At 40.8% G+C, this 22,304-nt stretch overlaps 1 protein-coding gene across 1 annotated transcript in view; it reads right to left on the bottom strand.

Annotated features, from left to right (window-relative positions):
* The window catches only part of LOC134329605 (VPS10 domain-containing receptor SorCS1), a 230,639-nt gene that overhangs the window by 56,813 nt on the left and 151,522 nt on the right, over positions 1–22,304 (bottom strand). The window lies entirely within an intron of this gene.

The raw sequence follows: 22,304 nt of genomic DNA, 5'->3' as shown, positions 1-22,304 counted from the left end.
CTGCGGAATGGTAGAGTTGAGATTTGAATCGACAAGTTTGAAATGTCAGCTCTGGTGTGCTAGCATGTTTTACCGCTGCGCCACCTAAGCACCTGGACTACATGAAACTTCTGACATATATTTCACGTGCTGACAGTATGCGTTTATTAGGTAAACGTTACCAAACTGTCAAAGTTTGTACATAAAGATTCAAATCAAATCAAATCAAGGTTTATTTGTCACATACATGGTCATACACAGTACAACTGGCAGTGAAATGCTTTAGTGACTGCTCCGCCACAGTAATTACAAAACTACAAAATAGTTAAAAAATATATTATACAACAAAATATAAAAAGTTTTTAAAAGTAAGAGTTTAGGACATTAGAAAAATTAACAATATAATTAAAAAGAGCAATTTAAAGTAAAGTGAACATCAGAAGAATTACAATATAATTACAAGGGGCAGTTTAAAGTGAACAAGTGTGTAAAGTGACAAGTAGTGCAGAAACTGTGCAACATGATGCTACATAATGCTATACAGATGTGATAAATAATAAATACACAATACTAATCTATACATATACATACATATACACATAAAACAGTATACACGCATATACTTATATACACATACATATGTCCACATATATACACATACATACACATATAAATTAGATTGTGCACATTGTGTAAATGGTCCTAAATGCTGTTTTCGTTGAGGACACGAATAGCTTGTGGGAAAAAGCTTCTTCTCATCCTCTCCGTTTTGGCTTTTAGAGCACGAAAACGCCTCCCAGACTGTAACAAAGAAAACAGTCCCTTACTGGGATGACTGGGGTCCTTTACTATCCTCCTGGCCCTTGTCCAGCACCGTTTCCTGTATATGGACTGCAGGTCAGGAAGCTCAGTCCGGATTATGCGCTCCCACCCTTTGTAGAGCCTGCCTATCCTGCTTGGTGCTGTTTCCGAACCAGGTTGTGATGTTTCCCGTTATGATGGATTCAATGGTGCAGGTGTAGAAGTTACGAAGCACCTTGGATGGTAGTTTGAAGTCCCTTAAGCGTCTGAGGTGATAAAGACGCTGACGGGCCTTCTTTGCCAGCGCAGTGGTGTGGCAGGACCATGACAGGTCCTCAGAGATGTGAACTCCAAGGTACTTGAAACTGTCTACTCTTTCCACTGCGGTGCCACTGATCATAACGGGGTGATAGTTCCTCTCCTGCTTTCTGCTGCAGTCCACTATCAGCTCCTTTGTCTTGCTGACGTTGAGGAGGAGATTGTTGTCCTGGCACCAGTCCTCCAGGTGTTTAATCTCCTCTAGGTAGGCCCTCTCATCGTTGTTAGAGATCAGGCCCACCACAACAGTGTCGTCAGCAAACTTGACAATGGTGGTAGAGCTGGAAGTGGACACACAGTCATGTGTGTACAGCGAGTACAGCAGGGGGCTCAGGACACAGCCCTGGGGGGCGCCAGTGCTAAGGGTGAGTGTGGGTGAGATGTGTTTACCTACCCGCACAGCTTGTGTTCTGTCCGTCAAAAAGTTAGAGATCCAGTGACACAAGGATGGATGAAGTCCCAGGTTCTCCAACTTGATGGTTAGTGTAGAGGGGATAATCGTGTTAAATGCTGAGCTGTAGTCAACAAACAGCATTTTAACATAATTACCCCTCCCAGCGTCCAGGTGTGTTAATGTGGTGTGAAGGAGGTAGGTGATGGCATCATCTGTGGAACGGTTGTGGCGGTATGCAAACTGTAAAGGGTCCATAGAGTCCGGAAGTGATGAAGTGATGAAGTCTCTGATGATCCTCTCGAAGCACTTCATCACAACTGATGTCAGGGCCACTGGGCGAAAGTCATTGAGGCAGGCTGGCTGGTTCTTCTTCGGGACTGGAACGATGACGGACTGTTTGAAGCACGCTGGTACGATGCACTGGGTCAGGGACAGGTTGAAGATCACCGTGAACACCGGTGCTAGCTGGTCCGCGCAGGCTTTGATGACTCGGCCGGCGATCCCGTCCGGTCCTGCTGCTCTCCTGGTGTTCACGCTCCTGAAAGCTCTCCGTACTTCACTCTCCCTGATGATGAGGGGTCTCTGCGTTCCGACGAGCTCCGTCTGCATGCTGGTCACACCGGTAGCGCTGATAGCATCATTAGCGCTGTTAGCGTTGCCGGCTGCAGCCTCGAAGCGAGCGTAGAAAGTGTTCAGCTCGGTTGCCAGAGACGCGTCCGCACTCACCAGTCTGGAGGGTGGGCTTCTGTAGTCTGTGATGGTCCGTAGTCCCTGCCACAGGGTTCTAGAGTCACTCTGCTGGAACTGTGTCTCTATCTTCTCCCCGTAGCGCCGCTTCGCCTCCTTCACCGCTCGCCGTACTCCGTAAGACGCAGCTTTATATTCCTCCATGTTACCGCTGATGAGCCCCGCGTTGTAGGCAGCGGTGCGAGAGTTCAGAGCGTCGCGGACGGTTTTATCCACCCACGGCTTCTGGTTGGGAAAAGTTTTCACTACGGTTTTCTCCACCGTATCGTCCACCAGTTTCCCAACAAATCCCACAACCGCTTCCGTAAACACGCTGACGTCATCAGCGGAGCTCTCTCGGAACATATCCCAGTCTGCGTCATCCAGAGCGTCCTGCAAGGTAGCCACCGATTGGTCCGTCCAGCGCGTGACCTCCCTCTGAACCGGAACCTCCTGTTTCAGCCTTTGTTTATATTTAGGCATGAGAAAGATGGCGGCGTGGTCTGATTTTCCAAACGGTGGGTGAGATTGTGCCTTATAACTGTCTTTAAACGGAGTGTAACAATGATCCAGTGTCCGTTTCCCTCTGGTGGGGCAGGTGATGTGCTGGTAAAAGTTCGGCACTGCACGTTTGAGGTTAGCGCTGTTAAAATCACCAACCACAATAAGCGCAGCGTCCCGGTGATGAGTCTGAAACTGTGTGAGTTTGTCATGAAGTTCACACAGTGCAGTGTCCGTGTTCGCCCGAGGTGGAATATAAACGGTGCTGACAATAACCGAAGTAAATTCCCGAGGAAGGTAGAAAGGACGAAACTTGAGTGCCAGAAGTTCCAGGTTAGGTGTGCAGGAGCGTGCAAGAGTAACGACATTGGTGTTATCACACCAGCTGCTGTTTACCATCATGCACACACCACCTCCTCTTGTCTTTCCCGACTCCATTGTTCTGTCCATGCGGTATACCGAGAAGCACTCGGCCGGCTGGATGGCGTGGTCCGGTACCGCTGGGTTCAGCCATGTCTCGGTGAAGCAGAGAAGGTTGCAGTCCCGAATGTCTCTCTGGAACTTGATCCTGGCCCGGAGGTCGTCGAGCTTGTTGTCCAGAGACTGGACGTTGGCTAACAGGATACTAGGCAGGGGAGCTCGGTGTGCCCTAGCCCTCAGCTTGTTCCTGACGCCGGCTCGTTTTCCTCGCGGCCGAAACTTCGGTTCCCGTCCTTTGTTGTCCCTCAGAATCTCCTTCGGCCACGATGAGTCCGGAGTTAAAAACGACGACAGGTGAGTGGATTGTAGATTAATAGAAATAAGAGTACTTCTATCATAGCTGATACAAGCCGTGGTGAAAAGAAAAAGAGGTTAAAACCGCTAAAAAACTGCAAAATAAATAGAAATAGGTAAAACGTTGTCGGAGCAGTCGTGACGGCAGCCGACCTCACCGGCGCCATCTTGGATAGATTGTGTGACTATTTGCTTGATCTCATGCAATTGTTAGCAATAGGTGGTTCTGAAGTAGCTAAATACACTAGTTGGAATAAGCGTCTACATGTTTATGGCAGCATTAACTCTTAATATGAAGGTAAACTGGTATCAATTGAAATTAAACAAGTACACCATTGACACAAAGGGTGTGTTCGAAACCTAGTGAGCTGCCTTGCTGTTTTACTGCATAAGTAGAGAGGATTCCAATAAGTCATCGACTTATAAGACAAGTTATTTGGACACGCTACTTAGACAGTGATTCCATCAGTTTTCACAGATTAAGCTAACACAGTTAGCCTCATGCCATTCAAACCAATGGGATGGGGTGGCACAGCACGCTAGCATGTCAACTAACATCTCCCTTCGTGTACCGAAAATGGTTAAATTTAGTTAAATGGGCAAATAAACGACACTTATACAAATTAAATATTATTGATAATTTATTTACGTTTGAAAAGAACTCATATTAGGCCACATTTTTAAATTGTTTGTGAGAAAAGTTGTGCCACACTGAATGCTGGGATTGCCTTGAGCACTAAGGCAGCATTAAATGCTCCCTCATTATTCTGTCTAAATATCGTTCAGATTTAAGGTGCTTTAGTAGGCAGCATTTTAAGGCATCTAAGAATTCAAACAGTCTCCTTCTTGGGAGCGTGTGTAGGATGACATAAAATGCTGTCTATGTAGAGAGCTCACTAGGTTTTCGAACACACCCAAACTGTATTCCTGGACTGAAAAAAGATGCTAACAAAACTTTGTAGTCTTTTTAAAGCTCATTTAAAGAAAGTTATATATCCCAGAAGGCCTGCACACCTCTCCTTACCTTTTCGTTACCTACTTTTATTTCTATCTATTTAATTATACACATTCTAAATGCATTCAGTGAACTGATATTTGTACATTTTGCTTAGCTAGCTAAAGCAGGCCTGATTAGCGATGCTTTTCATGCTAAGGCCTTCTATTCTGCTTTATTAACCAAGGCAACCAAAGGATGCTTCAGGTCCCACATGAGTGCTCAAGAAGTGAGAAAAACACTGCTGTAAACAATCCTGAGGATCACCCAGGGACTCGGTAGCGTTTGTTCTAACAGTAGGTGTGTGTGTGTGTGTGTGTGTGTGTGTGTGTGTGTTAACTGAAGGTAGGTTTCTGTTGTCCAGACTGGATTCTCACAGAAGGAAATTTTGTATGCAGCTAATATCTAAAAGCACCATGCAGATTTCCAATTTGCAAGGTTGGAACAGTAGTCTCACTGGAGCAGGCATTACACCCAACAACATAAATCAGAGATAAAGAGACTTGTAGAGAGTTTTAGCATAAAGTGAGTGGGAATAACTTCCTAGAAACCAAATTTGAATTTTATAAGGCAGTTTATGACTCTAAGGCATAACAGAAGTAAAAAAGAAGAAGCAGTGAATAAAACAGCATCCTAATGTACAGAAAGTATGTCTTAATGGAGCATCCCCAACAGTACAGTTGTACACTATGTAGCACATAGGATAAAATGTGGGCCAAACATGACTTGAGAGTCTTGTACATATTGTCTAGATGCAAGTTATTTATTGATTTACTGATCTATGTATTTATTTATTAGATAAAACTCTTCAGGCTTGAAATGGGGGAAGGTTTTAGACATTCAGAGGGTGAAGCTTTTGCTTATTTGCAGGGCAGTTGTAGTCTAGCGGTTAAGGTACTGGACTAGTAATCAGGTCGCTGGTTCAAGCTCCACTGTTGCCAGGTTGCCACTGTTCGGCCCTTGAGCAAGGCCCTTAACCCTCAATTGCTTAGACAATATACTATCACAGTACTGTAAGTTGCTTTGGATCAAAGTGTCTCCTAAATGCCGAAAATGTAAATGATTTTTAGCACATTTCTTTTGCCCAATTTTCCCCAGACGATAATCTCATTAGACATCACAGCTGACCCCATGAAACAAGGTACTACGTTTCCAAAGCCTTATTAAAATGTATCCCTTTAAATAAAAACACTTACTTGCTATTTTATTAAAACATGAAACTAATACTGGACGAGATTTCCCTTTGCTCAGTGCAGATTTATCAGCTGTATAGCCATCATCCCATGCATCAAAATGACAATCTGTCACCCAATAAAAAGCAGCAGGTTTGAGCAGGTCGTCAAGGTGACTATGATCTCAAAAAATCCACATGTCCCAGCACTTAAGACTTATTTTATTTTAGACAACATCAATCACAGACCAAAACAATAACACTTTTTAAAATATATGTTTATGCACCTCTATCTCTAATCTTAAACAGGAGACCCATGTTTTTTTTAGTTCTCATACCCAGTATGCAAGAAGGTCTTGGGATCGATTCCCAGGTGGGGTGGTCCGAGTACTTTCCGTGTGGAGTTTGCATGTTCTCCCTGTGCCTATGTGGTTTTCTCCCGGTACTCCAGTTTCCTCCCACAGTCCAAAGACATGCAGTCAGGTTAATTGGAAATATCAAAGTCATCCTAGGTATGAGTGTGTGTGTGTGTGTGTGTGTGTGAGAGAGAAATTGTGAGTGTGTGGTTGCCCTGTGAGTGTGATGGACTTTGCGACCTGTCCGCAGAGTTTCCTGGAACCATCTCAATCCTAAACAGGATACAGTGGTGGTTAAACAGACAATGAATTAATATTTATTAAGCAGAAATGCTTAGGTACTCTGGTTTCCTCCCACAGTCTAAAGACATGCAGTCAGGTTAATTGGAAATGCTAAAGTCCTCCTAGGTATGAGTGTGTGTAAAATTGTGTGTGGTTGCCCTGTGAGTGTGATGGACTGGCGACCTGTCCGGATGTTTCCTGCCCTTCGCCCAGTGAATTGGACCCATCTCAATCCTACATAGGATAAAGTGGTTAAACAGACAATGAATGAATATTTAGTAAGCAGAAATGCTTACAAGTATCTACAGCTGTGTCCAAAACCACATTATTACGGTACTAAATACACGTGAAATTAGAAAACAACCATAAACACATTTTGATTGGTAATTACCGTGTAGTATGAGGTTACAGACACAATGATGTGCAGGAAATAAATTTCCTTTACAAACACTATACATGGTTGCGTTTTTGACGGATGCCAGGAAGGTCACGCAGCTTCAGTTCAGAACCACTGCGCCCTCCAGCTGACTTCTTTCAGCTCCTGTCCAACACGTAAGCATCTCAGACCCTTCACATCTGAATCATCCTGCTTTAAAAGAAGCTCCTCTGTTAGGCTCCTCATTACTAATGCACCACTGGTCCCCTGCGTACTTAGTATGTGAGCAACATCCCGAATTCCATTTAAACTGCTCTGATTATAGTTTAATTTACAGGAAAACGATTCTGCACTCATTCTGTGTGTGTTCACAGCTTGCCAGGCTCTGTGCTGGTAATCTGTCCTTGGTGTTGTAAGTCTTTTGTATTTTTTTTTTGTAGTATGAGGCATTAAGTAATTAATGAAACCCTGTACAATATAAGTAATATGTACACTAAATTGACAAAAAATATGTGGACACCTGATTATGAGCTTGCTGGATATTCCATTTCAGAAGCATAGGCATATTTATAAAACTGGCCCTCTTACTCTGAAAAAGCTTTTGTGCATGAATATAGAAGTGCATGCTGAAGCACATTTAGGAGATTAGGTACTGATGTTGGACTAGTACACCTGGCTTGCCATTATTGTAAGCCATAACATTAAAACCACCTTTTTGTTTCTACACTTTGCTGTCCATTTTATCAGCTCCTCTTACCATATAGAAGCATTTTGTAGTTCTACAATTTCTGACAGGTATTATTTAGGTGGTGGATCATTCTCAGCACTGCAGTGACACTGACATGGTGGTGGTGTGTTAGTGTGTGTTGTGCTGGTATGAGTGGATCAAATACAGCAGCGCTGCTGGACTTTTTAAATACCATGTCCACTCACTGTCCACTCTATTAGACACTCCTACCTAGTTGGTCCACCTTGTAGATGTAAAGTCAGAGACGATCGCTCATCTATTGCTGCTGTTTGAGTTGGTCATCTTCTAGACCTTCATCAGTGGTCACAGGACGCTGCCCACGGGGCACTGTTGACTGGATATTTTTGGTTGGTGGACTATTCTCATTCCAGCAGTGACAGTGAGGTGTTTAAAAACTCCAGCAGTGCTGCTGTGTCTGATCCACTCAAACCAGCACAACACACACTAACACACCACCAGTGTGTATATCTTACACATATCGATATCATCCTCCAAAATACACAGTGGAAACAACTATTTTTTTTTAGATGTGTAGCATGTTTTATAACTATTGCATGATTCATTAAAGTAAACACACTTATTTGCATATATTTTAATCTAGGGCACTGGGGTGGTGTAGTGGTCTATTACGCTCACCTACCACCACTGAGATCTGGGTTTTAATCTCAGAAGTCCTATCAGCCAGCTTGGCATCTACTCAGACATAATTGGTTATGTCTGGGGGTGAAAGGCTAAAGCCCTACAAGGGATTGGTGCCCTGTGCATGGTATGACCCTGACCAGTATAAAGCTTGATGAAAATGAATACAAAGTGATCCAGTATGCTGATAAATCACCAGAAAACAAGACAATTTCTCACCCTAATATTTATACCCTAGTAAAACAGAAAGCTATAAACACTTAGGGAACATAATGCAATACTTGTTGCATACTTGTACTAGTAAAGAAAAATAATGTGGATAGTGTGACTCTTTGTATCTATCATATATTGGTACTAACTGCACAGGACTGGCATTGTTAGTGCAGTGCTGAAATGCTTGATGGGGCCCCTCTATGGGGCCCGTTTGACTGTTAAATGTGTAACAAATGGACGATCACTAAATGTATATGCACAAAGTACATCTACCTATAACCGATACATTGTATATATTTATAACTATAACAATATCCTTATTTCTATATTAATTCTTATATATCTGTATATATTGTTTATAAGAATAGATACACTACTTCTTCTATTACATGTACCAGATGCACAATTTGCACATACTGTTTTTCTGTTGCATACCATATGATGTATAAATGCACCATATTTACTTACTTACTTTATTTGTATTAGTTTCTCTTCTTTTGCTTGGTAAACTACTAGAGACCAATAATTTCCTTCAGGATGAATAAAGTGTCTGTCTGTCTGTCTGTCTGTCTGTCTGTCTGTCTGTCTGTCTGTCTGAATGAGTTTGGTGACTGAAGAATGGTTGAATTGACAGATAACCACTTCTTAAAAATGTTATTGGTATATAACACCATATCAAAAAAGGACAGAGGTTTTTCAATTCACCGAGCCCATATAGATCACAATAAAGACACGTCCTGTGTGAATTTGAGATGGTACGAAGTATTGCAAAGTTACATTTCTTACAATATTGTGTTTAAACTTCAGTTATTCCATGGTGACAGTACCATGATCTAATAATCCATCACTTAGCTGAATTCTTCTGTTCATATTTGTCATCAATCATTTGTCTATACCTCGAGTGAGAAAGTCAGTTATTTCTACCAATAATTCTATTTACAGACATGGTCTCAAAATGACCAAGGATTAAAAACAGTCATCTCAAGACTTATGATCATGAACACAGAGGCCACTGACCTATACATTAGTACATAAGACTAGAAAGCTTTAAATGTTGTGTGTTCAATGATTCACTGTTTTTATGTGACTCCCTTGCTTAAATTACTTTATTACAATTAAAGTGGGCAGTTTGGTCTCACAATGCTATTCCAAGTTCTAGCTAATTGACCCTACGAGACAAATGTCACTTCCGATTCACTTCAGTAATTGAATTGCAGTGTGATTCTTCTCAGACTCTCCCACACAAAGGCGGGTTACGAAGCATTTTCAAAGCCTGACAGGTCATGAGATATTAATGCATTTATCAAGCACAGCAACATTTCTTTTGTTTCTTTTATTCTTAGTAAAGTGTCTTACAAAATGCTGTGTGTCTGTCCTACTGACTACAAATGAATTTTGTCAGAGTAGTCTCTCTCTCTTACTCTCTATTTTTTTCTCTCTCTCTTTTTCTGTCTCTTCCATTCTATTGCAGGCATTTGGATTTTGCCAAGGGCTCACCAGATGTTCAGCTTTGTTTTGTGATTTGGCCTGACTGCATCTGACTTTACTCTCTCCACAAAATGCAATACACAAAGCAAGGTCCATAAAAGTCCTGGGTGTGGAGGCATGACAGAGCCCTGATCTCTACCTCATTCAGCACCTTTGGGATGCACTGGAATGTTGACTGTGAGCAAGGCCTTCAGGGCCTAACCTCAAAGATTAAATGACATTTTTTAATAATTTTCAAAAAATTTTATATAAAACCAACAAGCTTAATACACCGATCAGCCATAACATTAAAACCACCTCCTCGTTTCTACACTCACTGTTCATGTTATCAGCACCACTTACCTTATAGAAGCACTTTGCAGTTCTACAATTACTGACTGTAGTCCATCTGTTTCTCTGCATGCTTTGTTAGCAAATATTACCTGCTCTGTGGTGGTCCTGTGGGGGTCCTGTGGGGGTCGTGACCATTGAAGAACAGCATGAAAGGGGGCTAACAAAGCATGCAGAGTAAAAGATGGACTACAGTCAGTAATTGTAGAACTACAAAGTGCTTATATATGGTAAGTGGAGCTGATAAAATGGACAGTGAGTTTAGAAACAAGGAGGTGGTTTTAATGTTATGGCTGATCAGAGTACATTTAAATACTGTATATAAATGCCATATTAAAGGGATCTACACGGGGTCAGTATTGTCAGTGCAGTGCTGAGAGTGGTTGGTTGGGGTCCAATATGGATCCCTTTTAACTGATAAATGGGTAATGGACATCTGTAAATGTATAAAACCCACAAAGCATATAAAATAATACATGAATGTTTGATGATAGAAGAATGGTTGAATTGACAGGACAGATATGACAAATAACCACTTTTTCAAAAGAAAAATGAAGAGCCATGAAATCATCTCAGAACACACAACCTTGAGATGAATAGGCAACAACAGAAGACGACAACACAGGGTTCCCCTGCAGGCCAAAACAACTATCTAAAAGCTCAGAATAAACAAAAGTAGACAGTTATATATTAAAAAAAATCATTGCCTGATCTAGAGAATGCTATTTTCCGCTAAGACTTGTATATCTATGTGTTTTATTCTGCTTATTTAAACTTGTTACGAATGCACACAGTTAATGGAAACAGTAATGGGAACAAGAGGTGCTCATTTAAGAAGAGAGAAGCTTGTTTAATTGCACAAAGGACTTTTTTTGGACAAAGAAGTATGATTTACAATTAATTCTCTTTACTAGATCGGAAGGAGAGGGGCAATCTATTTATATAGCTAGTGTAGCTATAGCTAGTACATACAATATAAAATTCTGACTAATCATCTATACAATATGTTGAAACGTCTTATCTTTAAGGCCCATTATACTATTAATGGCTGCATTACATTTCAAAAACATTAGGGCACTACTAATGGGTTATTTTTTTGTCCCATCATTGTCTGATACACCACACAGTTTCAGTAAAAGACTATCCAACTATGTCATGTTGTTGTAACATGTGCAAAAAGTGGTTTGGTATTTTCCATCTCTCTATCTCTCTCAAGATAAATATATGTCACTGAATGACAGCATATGCTGCTCCAAACTGCATATATTACCCAGGAACAAGCAAAGATAGTTGGTGGCTCAATACTTTGTGCCAGACTTCATGAAAGCATTGCCAATCAGGTCAAAAAGAACATTTCTCAGGTGTGTAAAGACATGGTTCTGCTATGTCTCACCAACACAGAGCTTTGGTCTCAACCCACCTAAACACTTTCGGAATGCATTACCCTTGGATTGGGAGCCTTCTCCTCCATCATCAGTGCCTGACCTCACTGACTCTATTGACCAAATTGGTACAAATTCACACAGAAAGGGAGCAATTCAGTATAAATGTACATGGGTTTAGAATGGGATCCGCTACAAACTCATGGTTAGATGTCCACATACATTTGGCCATACAGTGTACTAATCATGGTGACTTAGTATATATAGTATGAGCCCAGTCCCATTCAGTAAATGAAGTTAAACTAAGCTTTAAGACTAACCACACAGAATCAGATACACATGTGTTGCCTTGGAAATGGACCAGCCTTTATCATAAGTGAACTAAAATTAAGAAAAGTTAATCAGGATTGAGGGCGGCACAGTGGCTAAGAGGGTAGCACTGTCGCTTCACAGCAAGAAGGTCCTGGGTTTGATCCCCCAGGTGGGGCGGTCCGGGTTCTTTCTGTGTGGAGTTTGCATGTTCTCCCCGTGTCTGCGTGGGTTTCCTCCGGGAGCTCCGGTTTCCGCTCACAGTCCAAAGACATGTTGTCAGATTAATTGGAGACACTGAATTGCCCTATAGGTGAATGGGTGAATGGGTGAATGGGTGTGTGTATGTGTGTGTGTAAGTGTGCCCCATCCAGGGTGTTACTGTGTGCCTTGTGCCCATTGAAAAGCTGGGATAGGCTCCATCCAGAGCTGATTGGGACAGGCTACAAAGCTAACCCAGCTTAAAAGCTACTACACTGTAGTATAGACTTTTGTTTTTGCTTAGTGAACATTTCAGTTGAGTAAAGTGAGAGTGGCACAGCCAAGGACAATAAATCTAACAAATGTAGCTAAAAACTTATGCCACCCACATCCTCCTTGCTCTTTATTTTAAACTTGTTACAAATGCACATAATTAATGAAAATAGGAATAGGAACAAGAGGTGCTCATTTGAGACAAGACCCCCTTCTGAGTTTACTAGCACACGCTGAGATAAGTAGTGGAGTGTTTCCATTGACGCGTGTGTTTTAGCGTTTTAATAAGGTCATCACTAATCTAATGTGGACACGTTGCTTAACCTCCTGCAGTTTTTCACAGTGACTCGCCTCAACATGCAGATGATGTGTAGTTCTGAGAGGAGGCCATATGTAAAATACTTGAGCTGATAAGTGTATACATTGCACCTGTATACTGTAGTTATATCTAATTTGTCTTGTTTCACATATGATTTGCTAGATTTAGGCTATGGTTGTCCATATCATTAGCATACTAAAGGTAGCCATACATGTATACACCGATCAGCCATTACATTAAAACCACCTCATTGTTTCTACACACATTGTCCATTATATAAGTTTCACTTACCATATAGAAGAACTTTGTAGTTCTACAATTACTGACTGTAGTCCATTGTTTCTCTGTATGCTTTGTTAGCCCCCTTTCATTTCATTTAAAAACTCCAGCAGCGCTGCTGTGTCTTATCCTCTCATACCAGCACAACACACACTAACACACCACCACCATGTCATTGTCACTGCAGTGCTAAGAATGATCCACCACCTAAATAATACCTGCTCTGTGGTGGTCCTGGGAGAGTCCTGATCATTGAAGAACAGGGTGAAAGCAGGCTAAAAAGGTATGTATAGAAACAGATAGACTACAGTCAGTAATTGTAGAACTACAAAGTGCTTCTACATGGTAAGTGGAGCTGATAAAATGAACAGTGAGTGTAGAAACAAGGAGGTGGTTTTAACGTTATGGCTGATCAGTGTATAAGGGGTCAGCACTTGGTTGCAAATTTAAACCCAGATGAGCTAGCCTTGGCTAAAAGCTTTCTGGCTGTCTGAGTGTGAAGGATGGCATTTCTGGATTCCCCTACAAGTCATTTAACAGTCTAGTTTGTGTGAACTCGTGGGTAAGGAGGATAGCAGTTCAGTGAGATAAAAAAAAGCCAGTTTTGTGCCAGATGCCAGTTTTACTAGGTAATAAAATACAATTGTTTTTCATTTGAATACAATAAAAGTACAAAAAGTATATTGAGCTTTACAATACCACTGATTGCAACTAATTTATTTTAGTTTGTTTAGTTAGTATTACTACCCTTTTTGTCTTCACTCTGAGGCCACAAAATTGTGGTGGGTAAATCTATAAGACAACCCTTAGAGAGAGAGAGAGTGGCACCGGGGGAAAGATTGCTATGATCTGATATCCTCTAGCATGAATAACCTTTATAGCCCTCAGCTTAAGTAAAAAAAAAGTAGAATTCCTCAGGACATTGCCAGGATTGCTTTTTAAATCTACCAGCCTGATGCATTTCAATTTTTCCAATAGCCTATATGAAGCTGTCAGTTAATCAGCAATAATACCATCTCTACCAGACAAGCTAAGTAGCAATTATCGATCACACATGGGTGATGCAAAAAATCTCCTGACTGGCTTCAGTTCTGGCAGAGAAGAAATATTGACTAATATTTTTTATGTAAGAACAAGCACATAGCATGCCACTAATGGTCCAGCATTTAATCTTGTCATTAATATATAATGTAATTCAGGTTTGCAGGCGCTTGGGTGGCACAGCAGTCTGTTACCCTGAGATTCTGGTTCAAATATCAGTGGTGATATTGGCTGACCGGGTGTCTACACAGACATGATTGGCTATGCCTGGTAGAATGGCTGAAGCCCTATGATGGATTGGTACCCAGTCAATATTCCTGCCTTGTGCCCAAAGTTTTCAGGTGGAACCAGACCCGCCAGGACCTTCACCAGAATAAAGCATTTAATAAAAATGAAATAATGAAGAAAAAAAAATCAGGTTTGTGCAAGTCATTTTATGGCTGGCGGCAGGACATGGAAGTGCAGATGACAGAGTGCCGAACCTTTTAAACAGCAGTCTCCGCGCCTCATTAAGTATTAATTCACTGCAGCTGGGGGATTACATTTATAATCTCATCCTCATTGCAAGATCTTTGCTGGCATCTCTGTGTTATGTCTACTTTCTAAGGCCAGGATGCCCGGTCGGCAAGTTGGCATTCCTTAACTTTTTTTCTGGAGAACTCAGCAGGTGTTGTAATGCTTTTTGGCTTCACATTTTTGTCCTGACATGTGCCCTACAAGTGTGTGTAAATTTTTACTTTAACTGTACTACACTTGGCAGTAGTTGTTGGCAAATTCAACTTGTGGCTTTAAGACTCTATCTTTAAGACTTTTTTAGAGTCTTACAAAACCCTCTTGTGTAAACCCTCTTGTCTATGTAAGATAAGCTTTAGTAGTAAATCTGTGAATGAGCTATTTTTAATTACTTTAACAGGATAAAAAGTCCCACTTTTTATCTATATGGTAGATATTGTTAACAAAACATCTATAAAAAAAATTTAATATCATTTAAAACAAATCAGGCATCTAATCACAGAGAAGCAGATATCAGGAAGAACATAATCTCACCTCAAAGACACTGAACATTCCTTGAAGATCAGTTCAGCCTATCATGAAGAAATAGATAAATCACTGCCTGTGTCAGCCTGGCCCTCTGATTTTAGTTAAACAACATGAATGGTACCTCAGATTGCTACAAGGACATTGACCGTCACTCTAACTAAGTTTCAAAAGTTTTAGCAGCTGAAGAAAATGTTCTTGATCCAACAAAAAAGCCTTTATGAAAAAAGTAAGAAGTAAGAAGCTCTTACTAAACTAAACTTGCAAAACGTCACTTCAAGGACTGCCCAACTAAATGTCAGAAAGAATTGTGATCTGATAAGACGAACATGAAACATTTCAGCTTAAACTATGAACAAATGATGTTCTGATTTCTTCCTAGGGTGGTCAGTAGTGTTGAGATCAGGGCTTTATGTAAGTCATCAATGTTCCTTCACACCCAACTCATTAAACCATGTCTTAATGATCCTCGCTTTTTGCACAGGGTGGCAGTTAAACTGGTGGAGGAAAGGGCCTTGCTCAAACTATTTTTATACAGGGTAGCACTGTCACCTCACTGCAAGAAGGTCCTGTGTTTAATTCCCGGTGGAGCGGTCCAGGCCCTTTCTGTGTGGAGTTTGCATGTTCTCCTTGTGTATGCATGGGTTTTCTCTGGGAACTCCAGTTTCCTCCCACAGTCCAAAGACATGCAGTCAGGTTAACTGGAGATACTAAAATCTCCCTAGTTGTGTGTGTTGTGTTGCCCTATGATGGACTGGCAATCTGTTCAGGGTGTTTCCTACATTTCTCCCAGTGAATTCGACCCACTGTGTACCTGACCAGTGGTAAAACAGACAATGAATAAATAAATGTACTTTTATATACACCTGTTAGCAAGAAGTGTGGCTGAGACACCTGAATTCAATAAACTTTTGAGTTTGAATTTTAGCTCTACTGTCGACCGGTCGGGCACCTACACAGACATAATTGGCTATGTCTGAGGGATGACGGACCAAAGGGATTTCTCATTCTTGCTTAAGTTGCGGCCTCTGCTGGCCAGCCCAGAGACTGGGAATAACGGAGAGCAGTGCGTGACACTCTGTACATGATACTTATCTCTGAAAAAAGATTGGCTACTGCGTATGTCTTGGTCTGGCAAAGGTCTGTAGCAGTAGAGGAGATACACTTGGGTAAATGGATATAACTAGACTGGAAGACAAAAATGCATAAATAATATTAAAAACAGCAGTAAAACTAACCTGCAAAACAATAGAACATGTAACTATGTGTTAGGAGTATGCTCTAGTTTGCATTAAAACTAGAAAACCTATCTGAACATTAAAATTAGTTCCTAATGTGTTACTTCATCTTCTTTTTTTTATTCCTTAGTAAGATGTTATTACTTTTACTGAAGTTTAAGTGTTAGGTACTTTATACATCACTGATTTTACTTTAAAAGAGTTTTCTTTCTTATTAGCACTTACAAGACACCTACCACCTCCACACTGCTGTAATCGCCAGACTTTACGTAAGCACTCAGCGCTAGCTGAAGTTTTAAGCAGGATAACTAACATTAATATAACAGTATGCTGAGGTAGACGTGCCATTAAACATGCAATACGAGCTTTGAAATGACCTCAATTTCCTGCATGCATTAAAGATACAGATTTTTTTCCTCTGTTCTCTCATTTGGCTGTATTTAAGTACAGAGCTTGTGTTTCTGCTCATTAAGTAGAGCCCAGTAATGAAGATGGAACACATGTCTGCCATTAGTTCCTCTCAGTGCTTCTCGGTGATCACACTGAGCTTCGCCTGCAGCTACATGATAATTAAGGACTGCACTGACACTGAACGTGGATCTGTGGGAAAAAAAAAAAGAGACATGAGGAATTCTTTTTCATGTCGTTAAATGTGAATTGCTGGTGTTATCTGTGTGAACACATACTGGGAAAAATAAGGGTTTTAAAGCTGATTATATAATAACGTTTCTTGGAAGTGGAATCATAGATGTACAGTAATCCTAAGCATAAAAATATATAAATAATTAAATAAATAAATGTGATAAAAAAGAAATAAAGAAATATGAATAATTATCTAATTAATTATAGACAGTGTTTTTATGAATGAACATTTGTTTGATTTATACTTGTTAATTATGCTAAAATAACTGTGACATCATAAATCACCACTTAACGTCTACATCCCATTAGCTTTGATAAAGTAGTTTTATACTGTTTTATTAGTCAATTAATATGCAACAGAATTTAAAGATGATTAGTTCTATTAACTTACTTAACTTCTAACTTAATCAAAGCTAAAGATAAACTTTTTTAAACTAAGACTTATTCAATCGTACTATTTCTTGTACCAATCAGCCCTAACATTAAAACCATCTCCTTGTTTCTACACTCACTGTCCATTTTATCAGCTCCACTTACCATATAGAAGCACTTTGTAGTTCTAAAATTACTGACTGTAGTCCACCTGTTTCGTTACATACCTTTTTAACCTGCTTTGACCCTTTAACTCAATGATCAAGACCCCCACAAAGTAGGTATTATTTGGGTGGTGGATCATTCTCAGCACTGCAGTGAAACTGACATGATGGTGGTATGTTGTTGTATATGAGTGGATCAGACACAACGGCGCTGATGGAGTTTTTAAATACTGTGTCCACTCACTGTCCACATTATTGGACACTCCTGCCTAGTTGGTCCAGTTTGTAGATGTAAAGTCAGAGACGATGGCTCATCTATTGCTGCTGTTTGAGTTGGTCATCTTCTAGACCTTCATCAGTGGTCACAGGACGCTGCCCACGGGGCGCCGTTGGCTGGATATTTTTTTGGTTGGTGGACAATTCTCAGTCCAGCAGTGACAGTGAAGTGTATAAAAACTTTATCAGCTGTGTCTGATCCACTCATACCAGCACAACACACACTAACACACCACCACCATGTCAGTGTCACTGCAGTGCTGAGATCATCCACCACCCAAATAATACCTGCTCTGTAGTAGTCCTGTGGGGGTCCTGACCATTGAAGAACAAGAAAGGGGGCTAACAAAGCATGCAGAGAAACATATGGACTACAGTCAGTAATTGTAGAACTACAAAGTCCTTCTATGTTATAGTGGAGCTACTAAAATGAACAGTGAGTGTAGAAACAAGGAGGTGGTTTTAATGTTATGACTGATTAGTGTACACTGGGTCTGTTTGAAAACCTAGTGATCTCTCTACATAGACACATTTTACATCATCCTACACACTCCAGAGAAGAAGGCTGTCTGAATTCTTAGATGCCTTAAAATGCTGCCTACTGAGGTGCCTTATTTTGAAGCTATAAACTGACAACTTTTCTCACAAAAAAATGCCGAGCAAATGTGGAGCAACTAATGGAGTTCTTTTCAAATGTAAATTAATTCTCATTGATTTTAAATTGTATAAAGGTGTACAAGTGGTGTACAATTTATTTGCATATTCAGATTTGTCATTGACAGTTTAACCATTTTCGGTACACAGAGGAAGATGTTAGCTGGCATTCTAGTGAGTTGTGCCACCTCATTCCATTGGTTTATATGGCCAGAGGCTGACTGGGTTAGCTTAGTATGCTAAAACTGCAATGGTGTAATCACTGTCTAAGTAATGAGTCTAAATAATCTGCCTTATGAAATAAATGTCTTATTAAATTCCTCTCTACTTAGGCAGCTGCCCAGGTAGGCAGTAGGCAACCAGGCAGCTCACTAGGCTTTCAGACAGACCCACTGACTCACCCACAAGCTAATTCTGTACCTGAGTGTAGCGGCAGAACAGAATCAGAAATAAGGAAGCTAAAGGAAACAAATATCAGCCACATTAAACAGTGTTGAATAAAAAGAACAACAAAAGACATAGAAACCAATTACCCGAGGTGGGATCCGATACCACACTGTAGAGCGTCTGAGACAAACGCATCAAAGTATGAACTAGTCAACAAGCTGGCAAAAAATACAGAAATTAAAACTGAGTCTTTTAAGGGGGCGAAGACAGTCGGCTTTTCAAACACTAAGTGGGATGGAGCGCTAGAATGGAATTGTAATTAAGCACCATACGCCAGCTACTCAGTCCACCAATGTATCACTTGGATCACAGACCGACACTTCTCCCTTTAACTTTAACTAGATTATAGACTTCTTTGTATATAATTTTGCAGTATAATAGGATATACATTTAGATAGCCCTTTCAGGAACAAATAAAGGCCAACAACACCAGACATAACAAGTTGTGTCAAGCATCAAGCAAAACTTCAGCACTGAGCCGAATTCCGAGCTGGTTTATAAGGTGCTAAATTCAGCTGCAGTGCATTACTGCTAATGAGTGCTAGAGCCCCTGGAACATGAGGTTTTTCTTCTGTGGTCTTGTGAACACTGAGGGTTTTAGTGATTATGCCCCTGTGAGGTGATTGCATGGCTATTCTGTGTTTCCTGGAGACCAATGGGGTTGTCCTGCTGGCATGCTTGCCTTAATAGCAGCCTACATCTATCTAAAATTCCAATATTAACCCATGCTGTGGGCACTGATGTTCCCCCATACCATGTTAGATGTTTCACCTTGTGCTGGGAGAAGTCTGGATGGTTCATTTGATCTGTTTTCCTGAAATGAATTAAAATACTGTATTTTGGTCCATCTGAAATAAGCACAGGTCCAATAAACTCTGTGGCACTTTGCACAGATTTAACGTATGGCTCTCGTTTCATGATAGAGTTTCAAGTTGCATTTCTTGATGTAACGCAGACTGTGTTAAGTGACAATGCTTTTCTGAAGTACTCTCAAGCCCATATTTATTTATTTATTTATTTATTTATCACAAATTCAACAGCGGTATCCAGCCTTGCCCTTCACGGACTAAGATTGCTCTTGAGTTCATGAATCTTTTCACAATGTCTTGTATGATAGAAGATTAAAGACCTAAATCAGGGTTTTTAAAACTTTGTTTCAAGCGGCCCACATTTTGTCCATGAGTTTTACCATGACCCAGGCAACACAAACAATGCATCAAAACAAAACATTCACTCACTTTCTTAACCGCTTATCCAATTAGGGTCGCGGGGGTGGGGTGCTGGAGCCTATCCCAGCTTTTCAATGGGCGCAAAGCACACAGTAACACCCTGGATAAGGCGCCAGTCCATTGCAGGGCAGACACACACACACACACATCCACTTATAGGGCAATTCAGTGTCTCTAATTAACCTGACTGCATGTTTTTGGACTGTGGGAGGAAACCGGAGCTCCCGGAGGAAACCCACACAGACATGGGGAGAACATGCAAACTCAGCACAGAAAGGACCCGGACCACCCCGCCTGGGGATCGAACCCAAGACCTTCTTGCTGTGAGGTGACAGATACCCACCGAGCCACCGTGCCGCCTCAAAACAAAACAAAACAAAATATACTTAATTGATAAAAATAGTGGCAATCTGGTCCCACTGTGGTTTACAAGATCTAACAAAGCCTCCACAAGGGGGCGTTTGTGCACACATTTATTTCATTTTTATGTTTCTTTTAAAATTAGTTTATTTCTTCTTTCTTTTAAAAAACTATGACCTAAATTATTTTCAACGGAGACTTTCTTTTTAAACTGATTTACAATTCTCTTAAGAAGTTTGACACAAAGTGATGATCCTTGACTTATCATTGCTTGCAAAGTCTTGGCCTTTGCTGGGTCCTTCTTTTACATCCAAACATGATTTCTTTTTGTTGATTTTGTTACACCAGTATGAATAAGTTTAAAAGTTGAAATTATTCAGTGTGACAAATATGCACAAACAGAGCCAAATTACACACAGGAAATTACTTTGTGATGATTATAAATTAGTGGTATTGCCCAAATTTAATGTCACGTATGTGAACAAGAGTGGCAAATTGGTGCGTGCATGAACCATACAGGTCCCAGAGTAAATACCACAGACTTGTTTTTATCTTCATGACTGCACCATAATTAACAAGGAAACAAGCCCTTAGTGGGTAAGAAAAGGGATTTGTGGAGGGATGAGAGAACAAGGGAGGAGCGAGACTAATGGTTCGCACTGTCGCTGGATGGGCCAAAGAAGCCCCTGAGCCATAAATTTGAATCCTCTTGTCTCGCCTTTGATTAAAACACTGCAAATTTACGAGTCTCCTTCCACCCAGTTCATAACTCAACAACCCTCTGAGACGGAAACTACCAGCTTATCCATATGAATGAAGCGCCTGTGCTTGGCTCTGAGTACTCCCACGTCTTCAAATGTCTAATGTTTTCATCATGGGTGGTTGTAGTTATGAAGTTTTTTATAGTACTGAGAGTAAAAGATAGAAGAAATGTGTAAGAAGGATATAAGGATAATAAATAGTGCAGAACAATAGATATAAAACACAATATACACTCAAACTATGTCAAAACACACCCACATTGTAGCATTACACTATGGAAATATTCAATCAAATTCAATGATGCTTGATGGACATCCCATTGTAAGCTATGGGTATTAAAATGGATTCCTCAACCTCAGTCCCCCCTATATACACCAATCAGCCATAAAATTAAAACCACCTCCTTGTTTCTACACTCACTGTCCATTTTATCAGCTCCACTGACCATATAGAAGCACTTTGAAGTTCTACAATTACTGACTGTAGCCCATCGGTCTGATTTTTTTTGCCTGCTTTCACCCTGTTCTTCAATGGTCAGGACCCCCACAGGACCACTACAGAGCAGGTATTATTTGGGTGGTGGATCATTCTTAGCACTGCAGTAACACTGACATAGTGGTGGTGTGTTAGTGTGTGTTGTGCTGGTATGAGTGGATAAGAGTATTTAAACACCTCACTGTTAATGCTGGACTGAGAATAGTCTACAAACCAAAAATATATCCAGCCAACAGTGCCCTGTGGGCAGCATCCTTTGACCACTGATGAAGGTCTAGAAGATGACCGACTCAAACAGCAGCAATAGATGAGCGATCGCCTCTGACTTTACATCTACAAGGTGGACCAACTAGGTAGGAGCATCTAATAGGACAGTGGACACAGTGAGTGGACACAGTATTTAAAAACTCCGGCAACACTGCTGTGTCTGATCCACTCATACCAGCACAACACACACTAACACACCACCACCATGTCAGTGTCACTGCAGTGCTGAGAATGATACAACACCCAAATAATACCTGTTTCTGAGGTGGTCCTGTGGGGGTCCTGACCGTTGAAGAACAGGATAAAAGCAGGTTAAAAAAGCATGCACTGAAACAGATGGACTACAGTCAGTAATTGTAGAACTACAACAAAGTGCTTCCATATATATATGGTAAGTGGAGCTGATAAAAATGGACAGTGCGTAGAAACCAGGAGGTGGTTTTAATGTTATGGCTGATCTGATATC

Source organism: Trichomycterus rosablanca, chromosome 15 (assembly GCF_030014385.1).
Source record: "Trichomycterus rosablanca isolate fTriRos1 chromosome 15, fTriRos1.hap1, whole genome shotgun sequence".
Taxonomy (NCBI): domain Eukaryota; kingdom Metazoa; phylum Chordata; class Actinopteri; order Siluriformes; family Trichomycteridae; genus Trichomycterus; species Trichomycterus rosablanca.
Note: the sequence above shows the minus strand (reverse complement) of the source record. Positions and strands in the feature narration are given on the sequence as shown.